This window comes from Triplophysa rosa, linkage group LG1 (genome assembly GCF_024868665.1).
Source record: "Triplophysa rosa linkage group LG1, Trosa_1v2, whole genome shotgun sequence".
NCBI classification, from domain to species: domain Eukaryota; kingdom Metazoa; phylum Chordata; class Actinopteri; order Cypriniformes; family Nemacheilidae; genus Triplophysa; species Triplophysa rosa.
Window position 1 is genome coordinate 13,658,100 of NC_079890.1, and position 13,492 is coordinate 13,671,591.

Consider the following 13,492-nt stretch of genomic DNA (forward strand, 5'->3'; position numbering starts at 1 on the left):
CACATACACGCACACACACAGAGGTCTTTTAGACAGCAGCTCTTGCTGTGGTAGATGCTGATTCAGTGTTTTGTGAATGTGTCCTGCTCCTGTTTGGATGTGTTCCTCTCTCTCCCTCTCTTTCTCCTCCATTCATTCTGTGTGACGTGCAGTCATTTGTTGTTGTCTTTTCGTCGCCTTCTTTCAGACACCCTGTGGAGAGAGTGATGAAGGAGAGAGAGAGAGAAAGAGGGAGAGAGGGGAAAATTGTGCTGAACATTTGAGCCTTTGTTCTACTTTTATTGCGGCACAGTAATGAACAATGCAGCAGTGCAGGAGAGAGTTACAGAATCTGATTTTGAGTCTGGTTTGTAGCTTAAAGAACATGTTGTCTTGAGCATTAGCTTAAATACATCAGTCACAGCTGTAAGGGAGCAGTGTATCAGTCTGTACTCATAACTGATGTGCTGTTAAGCCCCTCTCTCTCTCTCTTTCTCTCTGTCGCTCATCCTGTTCCTTCCCCCTCCATCACCCATGGCCTAATAAAGCTCTCCATGCTACAAATAGATTATTTTAGGGGTGTAAAATACAACAATATATAATACAAACCATCTATAAAATTGCTGTCGCTAGAATGATTTAAAGATTGCAATGTTTTGGTGCCTAATATCGGAGTATTAGAAAATGATAGAAAACGTGGGTTTCCTCCGTCCTGAAAAGCTTAAAAATCATGGAATTTTGATGTAAAAGTTTATTGTTAACATGACCGTTTCTGTAGTGAAGATACATTGTATATGCATTAACATTCTGCATCTGCAAGATATTGTTGTTCAGTAGAGCTTGTGTAAAGAAAAACGTGTTAAAAATGTTACTTCTTTTTAATGAATCAGCTGAAGTGATAAAAACAATACAGCAATCAAAATCATTTTCCAGAGGATTCACTAGAAACTAGAGAGGTCATGGAAATGAAAGCAATGAGTTTAGTTCTTATTGATCTTTTTTTTTGCTTACGTTTCTGTGCACTCTTTAAAAAAGGTGCTTGAAAAGGTTCTTTGATGCCATAGAAGAACCTTTTGGTTCCATAAAGAACCTTTAACATCTGAAGAACCTTTCTGTCACAAAAGGTACTTTGTGGTGAAAGGAGGTTCTTCAGATTATAAAAAAGTAAGAAAGAGATGGTTCTTTAAAGGGGAGGTGCCACTGTGTTTCATGCATTCTGACTTCTTTACAATGTTAAACATCTTTACTTACAGTGTCGGCTTCTCATTCAAAAAATGAGTTGGACGTATGACGTAGTATTTCTGTGCTCGATACACTCCCCCAGCGTTCGTAGGATTCGGAAAGCTTTTTTCAAACATGAAATTCCCTTACGTAACAACTTTACATAGTTCCTTATTGGACAATTCTCCCAGAAAAGCACGCCCATGCGTCAACCCGCGAGAGCGGGATGAAAGAGCACGCCCACGCATCAACCAGGGAGAGCGGGAGGAGCATGCCCACACGTCAGCCAGCTGTTGACGCAAGAGAGCACTCCGTTCGTGAAGTTCAGCTGTGTATGTTAGTTCACTGCATTTCGGTGAGGAATGTTATATAAACGGTGGACATAACGCTAGATTTGGAGATCGGTTGAAACTGATAGATGGAGCGGTCCCAGCGCTAAGAGATGCCAGTCATGAACCGCACGTGGTCATATGTCTGTGTTTTGTTGGCAATCGGCATGTACGTGCACAAGTTACACTACAGGAACTTATAGTGAATCAACAGTTATGCAGGGATCATGCGATGATGTATTGTGTGCTCGTGCTTTAGTTCCGCCAACTCCAATCCCCCCCCCCGCACGCATTCAGGAGGTCTTCTGTTTTTTGGAAATAATCGTACAGCTGTATCTGTCTTTTATAAATGTGTTCAAACTAAAGACTCTTCGAAGATACGAAGTATGTAATACTACTCAAGATTAATATGAGATTGGAAGAAACTGCGTGTGTTGCATCCGCTTTAAAGAACCTTCGAATGTTTTTTTGTGGATCCAAAACTGGTTCTTCTATGGCATCGCTGTGAAGAACCTTTTAAGCACCTTTATTTTTTAAGAGTGTGGTGGATACCACCATCCCTTTAACTGTTGTTAAGCATAGTAACAAAAGCTATCTGACATCATCTTACAGATCTGTATGCCAAAAATAAATGTGCTGATTTATTTCTGTCTATTAAACAACCAGCCTTTCATCACCTGCATTCGTACGCATCTGCAGGCACCCCCTGAGAAGTAGAAATTGTTTAAAATAAGCATAAAGCACAAAGTGAGTTCTTTCAGGTTTGGCATCATTGTAAAGGGGATGAGAGAGAGACGGGGCACAAACAAACAAGTCTGTGCAACAGTTCAGGTTCAGTCATAACACTGTGGTTTATTTGGTGAAATCTGCTCATCTAATGCCACAATCCATGGGCACACCCAGTCCTTCATTCGTATTGGCCAAGGAACACATGGAGGTGTGGTTATGGTCCACTAAGTCGACCGCTTGCACCCGTATATATGTGCATGTTTGTTGCTGGCTGTTACACAATACGTGTGTGTTTGTGTGCATGTGAGAACAAGCCCACGCAATGGTTTGTGTCAGGGGTTAGACTGACGTTACAGCTTCATGCCTTTACGTTAGACCCAGAAACCCTGTACTCTCATATGTGTAGGCCTACTCATATTTACACCAACCAACAATGCACAATGTCTAATCCTTCATGTGTATCTTTGATTAATCTGTGCAAGATTGCTCTGCAACAATTACTCTTAACATATTGCAGTGACATCACAATTGTTTTTATTAAAACCGGGATTAAAGTTGGCGGTCCGGCAAACGTTGTGGAAGTGATTCCAGTATATTCTCTTCTGTTTTATTCCCTCCACAACAGGGGATCATTGCACACACAGTGCTACAGTGCTACCTCCTTTGTAGCGTGCTTGCTGAGGAACATATGGACTCAAATGTGGCATGCATAATTACACAGATCTCCAATAACATGTTAACACCATTTTTTAGTTTAGAAATGGCTGATTTTGTAGCATTCATTTCAGCTGAATTACAGAATTGTTGTCTATGAGAGAAAACAAGGTTAAGGATAGACAGTTAAAAAACATTCATGTTATTCAGTTTCCACTTTTGAATAACAATAAATAAACCTAAGGATATGCCACCGTTGCCCCATGTTTGTGTGTTTGACATCTGTCAGTTTTAATGGTAGCGGCTCTTGGACTCCTCCCATGGGGCTTAATCTTCCACTGAACACACAAATCTCCCAATCAATTTACCAAATGAAACCGGGTGTGCAGTGCTTAAAAGAACAGTCTATGCTTACTGAGCGTGAGAGTGAGATGGAGAGAGAGAGAATATATTGTTTGTGTCATCCGTTCCCCAGCATTAACCTAATTCATTCATCCAGGATTATGATGCTTTATTAAAGCAGTTGTTCACTGAGGGGAAAGGGCTTGAAGAAACAAGGCAGAATAAGACGTACCAGGAAACAGAGGAAGCCAGAGAGAAAGAGAAATATACACCTTGACATTTTGTTTTCGCAGGCAACTCACAGCTATGTTATAGATTATGGCAGACATCCTTGTTTTGTGTTTGTACTATATGTGCATTTATCCAAAACTACCAGTTCATTCATTTGTGTGTTACTAGGGATTGAATTGCTTTAAAAAGCCAACAGCTTTGTTAGTAGAGGAATCGCAATGCTCAGATGTTATAGACCTCATGGGGCCAAACAAACACTGAAGAGGTTTAGGACTTCCATGTCCCTACTGGTAATTTCTCCATCTAATGTCATGCTTGCGTGAGGATAAACTGAAATGATGGATTTTAATATAAAAATGGCCACACAAAAACTCAACCCAAAAACAAACCTACAGGCCAAATAATGTGTGTGTAGGAGCAAGGGGAGTTCAACCACGAGATGCAGCACAGACAGAAGAGGAGAATGCTCAAGGACATGTTGCATGCGCGTGTGCGTGCGTGTGCGTGTGTGTGTGTGTGTGTGTGTGTGTGCACGTTATCAGTGGATTTAAGTTGCTAACCTTGCATGAAGACAGCCAAAAAACTGGTGGACCCAAGGTCTCTCTTCCCTAAGGATGACAAAGTGCCTTGAACGGGCTGCAGATGTCAGAGAACACATACACACCTTGCATACCTCACTGGACTGCTTGATTCTGATTGGTCAATCGCACCAGTCTGCAGTTGAATATTTTAGTGACGATGATAGCTGGGTCAGATTCATTAGTCCATAGTCTTTTTCTTCTCACACAATAATGTAAGTTCAGCTTAAATGAATATTTTATGTTTGTTTATTTATTTAGTAAGTATTCATAATAAGCTTTATATAAGGACTGGATCCTCGGTAATGACCAGCTTGACACATTATCTCTTACTTATTTCCGCAACATTAGACATGCAGCATCCACCAAAGGATTTAGCCATCAGACGCAGTTTATGGTTCAGCCTTAAGATAAATCAACACCAAGATTTAAATTGTTAGCATTTGTTGTGTGTGTTCACATAAGGTGCTGAATTCAGAGCCAAAACCTTAGATCAGGGGTCACCAACTAGTGGACTCCGGTCCGGATGCGGACCGCGAGATGCATCCGTCCGGACCTCAAAGCCTTTTGACATAATAAATAAATGAACGCCTAACATTATTTTATAATGTAATCAAATTTATACCAGGCACATCAAGGTCCGCTCAGTAGCAGTTTGGGTCCTACGGCGCCACGGATAGTTAACATATGCGCACTGTTGCTACGTTCAGACGTCGATGAGTGAAGAGCGCCGAGACAGGCTCGCTGCACAGCGCGCGGACAGATGTAACTGTCAGTGACTGAAAAACAATGTCCTTTTCAAAAGTTAGAAAAGTTGACGCTGAAAACCATGTTTTCCGAGATGAATGGGTCGAGAGATTTGCATTTATTCTTCCTGCATCGAGATGCACGAGACCGGTTTGTCTCATTTGCTCGGAGTCTGTCACGGTTGTCAAAAGTGGAAACCTTAAACGGAATTATGAAATTAGACAGAGACACTTTGAAGAAACTTACGCAGCAGTCCGAGGTAAGGACACGGAAAATATATTAGCTCAAAGCCCAGTAGTAGCGATCTACACGGGTCCTCCCTCACTCACTTACCGCCCAACAACGAGCATATGAATGTTCACTAAGAATACAGTGGATCTTAGGAAAACATAACAAGCCCTTTACTGATGGGAAAATAGTAAAATAGTGAATGGAGTCTGCGTGTGAAACACTTTTAGAAGGAAAATAAAGACATGAACTAAAAGAAAATATTAAACAAACCCCCCTTTCAGCTGCACCAGCCACAAGAAGAGCTGAAATGTTATCAGATGATGATCAGTCGCAACTTGATGCTGCTATTTGTTCATCTCAGTTCAGCAGAAAACAACACTTTAGTTTTCTTTTAAAGTTGTTAATGTTGAAATGAATGTATGTTCAATGCAGGTTTAGAGATTAGGGCATTTTGCACATTTTCCTTCATTATATTGTTGTCAGACATTGTTATGCCGTTGTATAGATATGAAAAGACATGTTTATTTCTTTGGTCTGCCAAAAACCATCAATTCATGATTTTAGGTATTTAATTGTCTGGACCTCGACTGGCAAGGAGGGTTTGTTTACTGGACCTCAAGCAATTTTAGTTGAAGACTCCTGCCTTAGATAGATGGAAGATAAAGCCTAACTGGATGAGTGTTATTTTAACCTGTCATGGCAGCTTTGTGGAGTGTCTAAGAGGCTAATAAGCAATGATAACACGTTTACGAAGAGTGTGTAAGGTGTTTATAAAGTGTTTATAAGGGATTGCCTGTTTCATAAGGCTTGTAGCAGTCTGGTTTAGACAAGGGTGAGTGGTCTAAGCAGCTGATCTATTTTGACAGCAGTAATCCCCCCACGATCCCTCTTAGAGAGAGAGAGCGAGAGAGAGAGAGACTGTGTGGGTGTATGTTCAGTGCAAGAGTTTAAATGAGTTTGATAGCAATGGAGTTAGAAAGAGTTAAATAATAAAAAAGTGTTGTAATGAAAGAAAAGAAATATTACGCTAGGGCTCAGACACATTGTAACTCTGTCTGGTCCCTTCTCATAAACACACACACACACTTGTGGTCTACAGGAAGGAAGTTCTGGTGTGCTGTTGACTGTTCTTGCACATTGAAAGCCAGAGCAGTAGGGGCATGTTCACTGAAATCTACTCAGCCCATCGTGTTTTCAACAACTCTTTCTTCGCATCTAAACTAATAATTGAACAATCTTTCAGTTGAGCTCACTAATAACTCCATGTAAGCTGTTACTATTGAAGTGCTTTATTAAACTTTTATATACTAAAATTATAGGGCCTTGCTTACAAACACAAGCGCAAATTTGTGTAAATCATTCTTAAATGTATGCATATGTAAAATGTCCTATTGAAGTGAATTTTTAGCTAAATGGTTCCATAAGGAACATGTAGGTTACATTCAAAGAACCTTTCTGTTTCTTGTTGTAGAAAAAGGTTATTTAGACAAATAAAAGTAAGAAAGGCATGGTTCTTATAAGAAACTTTCAGTGGTTTTTTTTTTTTAAAGCAGCACAAAACATGAACAAGCCCCATTGCATGGATAGAACCAGCTGGAAATGTGTGTTGAATATTAGATTGGGGGAAAGCATTACCAAGATATTGTAGTGATATAGCATCCTCTCAGTTCTGTTTTATAAAGAAAAAGTCATAAGTTGTCACTGATTTCCTTCCTATGCTGTTAGGTACTGTCAAAATAGTCACATAATATTCAATTCACACATCCTTGTGTGTGCGCGTTTTAAAAGAAAAGCGCTTTGGTATCAATTGAGACGGAGAGAGAAGAGTACATTGTAACACGCACATGCTCCACATTTCTTTGTTCCTTTTTCCTCCCAATCATCTCTCCCCATTCCCTCCTCATTATTTAGTATTAACCGACAGACCTGTATCCTTGGTATTCTACACAGCAAATACACGCACACGGTATCGTGATCTCTGGAGAACTACATGGAAATCAAACTTTTTCTCTCGCTGTAAACAGTCCTTGCTGAAACAAAGTCCTCCTGCCTGTGTAATCAAATAGACACTATGTTTGCCCAGTAGATCAGGAAGGCAACAAAGGCAGAACATGTGATCAAGTAAACAACAAGAATTGACAGCAGCCTTTACACCATCAGGGAATATAACACATCAGCCGACTGATCAGTCAGTTATAGGTTTTCATGAAATGCAGAAAGTGGAATATAAAGCTTGAACTAGTGGTTGATTGATAGTCTATATGGAAAAAATGAGGTAGTAATAGGAGACCATTTCAAAGACCATTTTCAGTTTTTCTGAATTTATATTTATAGGTATGTCTTTAGGTAAAATGATCATTTTTGTTTCATTATGTGAACTACTAACAATATTTCTCCCAAATTTCAAATAAAAGTATTGCTTCTATTTGCATTTATTTGCAGAAAATGAAAACTGGAGAAACGGGTCAAAATAACAGAAAATATGTTCTATATTTTTTCAGACCTCAAATACTGCAAAGAAAACAAGTTCATATTAACTTTAAAGCAACACAACAATATTTTTTTTATTAAATTTTATTATGTTATCATGTTTTATTGTGTTAGTTAGCTGTATTTTTTTTGTTATCATGGCTTAAACCAAAACAAACCAACTGCAGTTTGATTGATATCAATTGGAACGCACAATAAAAAAACATGATTTTTGAAATTTAGAGAGTTCTCTCATTTTGGAACCAAATTCTTCGTTTGTCCGTGTATTTAGGAAAATATTCTTTTTTATGTGATAACCACTCCTGAGGTTTGATTTTGTTGAAATTCAACAGACACTGGACTGGAATGGCCACAATACATCTAAAAATGCTGATTAAATAAAAATTTGTAATTTTATTTGATTTTATTATTTGGTAAGCTATTTATTTAAGGGTTCCACACAAGGTTCCATTTACAGATACATAAATGACTCAAAGGTCAATTACACTTAACACTTTTACACTTAACATCCTAATTCTGCTGATGTGACAACTGGCCAAACATATACATTGTTAATGTGAATGCATGCATTAAGAAAATAAAATGTGAAGATTTCAATAATTTAATAATAGTTTATTCTCTTATCATAATTGATTTAGTCGACCAAATAAAATAAGAAAACATGAGCGACACTAAATAGAAAACATTCATGCTAACAGTATGAGACATGACCGCAATCTAAAATGGCTTAATAAAACACATGGTCAGACACAGTCAAGGCCGACTGTGTTGTCTTTCTGTTGTAGTGTAGTGGCTGAGCCGAGCCTGTCCCTAGTGACCTTGCCCTGAGGTGGATGAAGGGGGGGTGTACAGGAGCGGGGTGGGGGGTGTACGCAGATGGCAGAGAATATGGTTGCAGGGTATTGCAGAAGGGCCTAGTTCAGACAAATGCAATCAAATAAGCCTCTGCGTCCACCACAGGACTAAGATGCATTGTTAGAGAATCGCTGAGAGTTTAGAAGACTGCAACTGTAATTTCATTTTCAAGAGTTTACAAAAGCAATAATTACAACTTTCCAAAGTGCACTGTCAGCCCGTTTGAAGTATTCCTGTATCTCAAGAATACTGCTAAAAATGCCACAGATTTGATTCTTACTGAACACATGAACATATACAAGTTCGGGACTGAAGGCGTCGGGATGCTGGTGCGGCCAAATGCGGTTCTGTGTTCTGCAAGGTTGAGGACACAGAGCCCAGCTGCGGTAGGAATGAATGCTGAATAAATTAAGCCCTCTGCCAAGTTAACACTAGCCTGGCAGAGGCTCTTTCCCTCTAAGCCCAGGTGTGTGTGTGAATGTGTGTACAGTACGTGTGAGAACATTTTTAATGTGTAAATATGTTTTGTGCGAATGTGGTATGTAAGCAAGCTTTTGCACACAAGTGTGTGTGTGTGTGTGTGTCCACTGGAAGGGGGAGGGGTGTGTGTGCGCACACAGAAGTGCGTGCCAGGAACAGTTCGGGAATTTGAGGCGGTGTTTCAAAGGGTCCCAGGATAGTTAGCAGGCTTCAAAGCCGCAAGACTGGGGGAGCTCTGTCTTTCTCTCCTTTTACATCCACCCACCCACCCACACACCTCCAATCTTTATTCACTTTCCTTCAATAAAGGGAGGAGAGAGATTTGTACCTAAACCTATTTTTGCATGTCTGAACAAAACGTAGATGTCCTCAACAACTGGCTTTGACTATTGGAATGGGTTGTCTGTCTCTCTGTCCGCCTGTCTGTGTATAGTGGACATGGCAAAGTGTGGTTAACCAGCGGAGGAAGGTTGGCATGAAGGCTGGCTCTTGTCTCCAAGCTACACAAACAGAGAGAGTAAGAGAGAGAAAGAGAGCTGATACGTGTTGTTGTGGAAGTAGGTCAGGCGCCACATTCATTAACATCCTCTCTCATGCCCAATGATGTGAGCCGATCCCACCATCATTACACACACACATGAACGTAATGCTGTGTGTGTGCTCATGAGACTACCAGCGCTTGAATTTTAAATATTATTTAACAGTATTAATGTCAATGATTTCACTAAACCTTCATATACAGTAGGCATAAGCGTCATTGCAAAAAAACTGTAATTTTACCGATTTTCTACGTAAAATGTAAAAAAAACATTTTTTTTACAGATTTTTAATGTATTTTTTTAAATATGGTCAAAAACTTCAAATTTACAAGAAAAACAGGGGAGAATGTAATTTTACAGGGAAAACCTGTTATTTTACAGTTTATTTGTAAGAGCTGCTAGAAAATTTCCGTTTTTTTAAACAAGATTTCTTTTTTTACAGTTTATTTTTGAAATACGTTCAAAAACTATAAAATTACAGAACAAGACAACAAGAAAAATGGGGAAAACGATTTAATATATATCCTTATATACTATCATTTTACCGAAAAAAACAATTATTTTATGGTATATTTCTGTTTTTCCTGTTTTTTTTACGGATTATTTTTTTACATTGATGATTTTAACATATATTTTCTAAAAATGTAGAATCGGCCCTTATTACACTCACTGTAGGTACCACTGGGCATTTTTATGTTGGTTAACATTTAAAATCCTTTAACCCAGCCATCAAGCTAATAGACGTAAATAAACGTGGTTTCCGTGGAGATCAAAGCTTATATTCGCCAAGGCAATCACAGCATTTAGTGTCTGTCTGTGCTCTAGACCAGTGTTTCCCAACCCTGGTCCACGGGGGCACACCTTCCAGAATGTATTAGTTCTCTCCCTATATGAAACACCTGATTGATGAGTTGAATCAGGTGTTTTATATAGGGAGAGATCTAAAACATTCTGGAAGGTGTGCCCCGAGGACCAGGGTTGGGAAACACGGCTCTAGACAACTGTCCCGGACACCTCTGCCAGCCAAACTCTCACACGCTCTACACAACTCTGTTCTACTTTCTGTCTTTTTTACACTTTTTGCATGTGTCCTGTCCTTCTATCCTCTGTGCTCCTGTAGCTCAACCAACAAATGTGTTTTTTTTGGATTGCCAGCGAATACACGTACTGATAAAAAATGCATAGCCTGAATGCATCGTAAGTCACTTTGGATAAAAGTGTCTGTCAATTTCATGAATGTAAATGCATTTCTTTTATTATCCGCTGCAGTTTCTAATTCCGCCTGTTTAACAAATGCTATTTACTCATTAGGGGGAAAACATGTTGTCTTAGTCACTCTCGCTCTTATATATTTTTTCTTCCTGCCCCCTCTATTCATCGTAGATGTATTCTTTCCAACTTTTCCATGAGCTTTCCATTCTTTCTCTGTTCCTCCCCTTTTACTCCCAGCAAGGTCACTTAGTTGCTGCTTCGACATTCGAAAACTACCACCTCTCTCTCGCTCTCTCTCTCTCTCTCTCTCTCTCTCTCTCTCTCTCTCTCTCTCTCTCTCTCTCTCTCTCTCTCTCTCTCTCTCTCTCCCCCTGCACTGCTACATTTTACCATGGCAATTACACTGAAGCCTCTAGAATGGACCTTAATATGAACATATGAATGCATTTAACTTGCCTCTGCCAAGCAAAGCCTGTTTATTTGCCCTTTAATTGGGGTCTCGGTAAATATTCAAGGTTGGGGGAAATGTTTGATTATATTTAAATCTGAATTGATCGACCTTTAGGTGGATTACCACTTCTGTATGTTTGTGATTGATTGACAGGGGCATTAACTGAATTAACACGAATAATTGTTATTCTTTAATCTTGTTAGTTTGATCGTGTGGGTATGCTGTATGTGGTTTATGAGTATAAGTCCCTGAGAGAGAACGTGAAGAACAGTGAGTGATTTGCCCTGTGTGCCTCTTTCTATCGCTAAACTTAACCTTTTAATAACATTGAATTGAATGTTACATTCCTTTTTGTTTGGTTACATTTGTTGTTGGTTTTACTCTTAATTTGATCTCATCTCTATTTTATACCATTGCTTTATTTGACTTTTTTACTGAATTGAAATGTATTTTTCCCCCACAACGCACTCTCAATTAAAAGACAGAAAGGGCGATACCCCTTTAAATTTATATTTTTCCCCGCCCAATGAATTTGACAGGGTTAAACGTATCTCACTTTCTTTGTTACAGTCTTGTAGGCACCGGATCGGTCTCTTTCTGTTCGACAACAAAGGCAGCGGATTGCTTTGATAACCTCTGCTGCTGTGCTGTGCTGTGCTGTGATATCTCATCTATTAAACGCGCGCTGAACCGCGAGCGAGCGCACGGAACGGAAAGGGACGTACTGCTTTATTCGAAGCGTGCGTGTTGCTGGAGGCTCTGGAAATGTTGTGAGGTGTGAGGGTGTAGCTAAGGACCGTCTCTTATCGAGGGCACAATCGGAAACGCTGTTTTACTTGGCGAGCTCTCCCGGATAGAGCGCAAGCTGCGTCCTGACAGAATAACGTGTCGCGCACTCTAGTTAACAATCAGTAGGTAACTACTTTATATTTGGACACCGACTTGCGTGCTACCCTAAAGCGCAGTCGCCTGTTTACGTCCACTAGATCCTCTCCGCCTAGAAATAGAAATGCGCAAGCCAGGCTGGACAAAGAGCAGATTATGTTTGGTTTCAGCCTTCGAGTGCTTTAGGATGAGGGGATCGATAAAGACAGGAGATAGAGCTGTCGTTCATATAAAGCCCGGTGTATTAAACTGTTCTTGAGGAGGATCAACGCGACGGTCGTCCTGTTTTAGCTTGGAGACTATGAGAGTGCGCATGCGCCATCTAGCGTTCGGTTACAGATAGGACTTGTCATTGCTCTCCACTGAGTCTCTAACCATACTAACAAAGTAGCTAATTATTATCTATTGTGGAGGTGTAGCAAAGCTGAGAGAATTGAAAACACTACATAATCATTATATTTTAGAAGTAACAGATAGGAGTATGCTTTCAACTATTTTAGTTATTTTAATGGTAAACAGATTCATACCCTGGACAATTTGCAGGCACAGCCCTAACACTACACCAACAAAAGCGTCTGAACAGGCTCTCCAGTCTGGCTGCATATACCCAAGTGCTGGATCAATATCCATTACCAGCCCTAGTGCTGCAGACAAGCCATTCATTTCCACTGCAAAGCACCTCGACATTCCCCCTGGGAAGCTGTTTCACCACCCTGCCTGCTACAAGCAAAGATGATTACATCAAATTCATGCTAGGAGTATCTGTTAGTGCCTTTGGATAAGCTCTGTTATATGTATTATTTCATATGCATTTTGATTATTGAAAATAAATACGGTTGGTAGTTTTATTATCCTGCATTCTGCTTTTCATTCGAATTACAAGCACATTAATATCATTTTGCGTTTGTGATCTGACATAAGTCAGAGCCTCCTTTTTCCTGTATTTTCTGTTACTGTCTGTCGTGGACGGAAATGAAGGCTAACCCAATTTTGTGACTAAATGTGTAGCTGCTAAATGTTTTATCTTTGCACAAAACAGTATTCCATACTAGAAGTAGTTATCTCTCTATATCTTTATAATGATCTGTGATCAACTGCGTTCAACTCCGTGACGCATGAGTAAGAGGTGTTTTCGGGATCTGGATGGGAGTGGGGAGGTAAAATGGGTGGGGAGGGTTTCTTCTGTGGGAATGGGAATATGGGAATGCCTGGCTGGACCGTTCGGGTGGAGGGGTGCATTCAGACAAAGCCAACAAAAACAAGCGTCCGTGGCTCTGGGAAGGCAGGGTCTGGTCTGAATTCTCTGTGGTTATTTACAGATGTTTACAACACTGCTAAGGAAAGAAGCCTTGTCTGAACATGTTGCCTTGTTTAAAATGACCTTTTTACTGGTGTTGAGTTACGCCGAATGGCGTCATGTCTTTGATCGCGATGAGATTATGCGTAGTTGGTTACAGTTGTTGGTCAAGTGAAGGTGAGATCATGTCTGTGTGGCTGTGATGGCCTTTGTTTTGGACAAAAAGAAGCTATATAGATCTG

General features: G+C 39.9%; 1 protein-coding gene across 1 annotated transcript in view; it reads left to right on the forward strand.

Annotated features, from left to right (window-relative positions):
- The window catches only part of si:ch73-211e3.1 (trithorax group protein osa), a 70,129-nt gene that overhangs the window by 53,162 nt on the left and 3,475 nt on the right, over positions 1–13,492 (forward strand). The gene's annotated exons all lie outside the window — the stretch shown is intronic.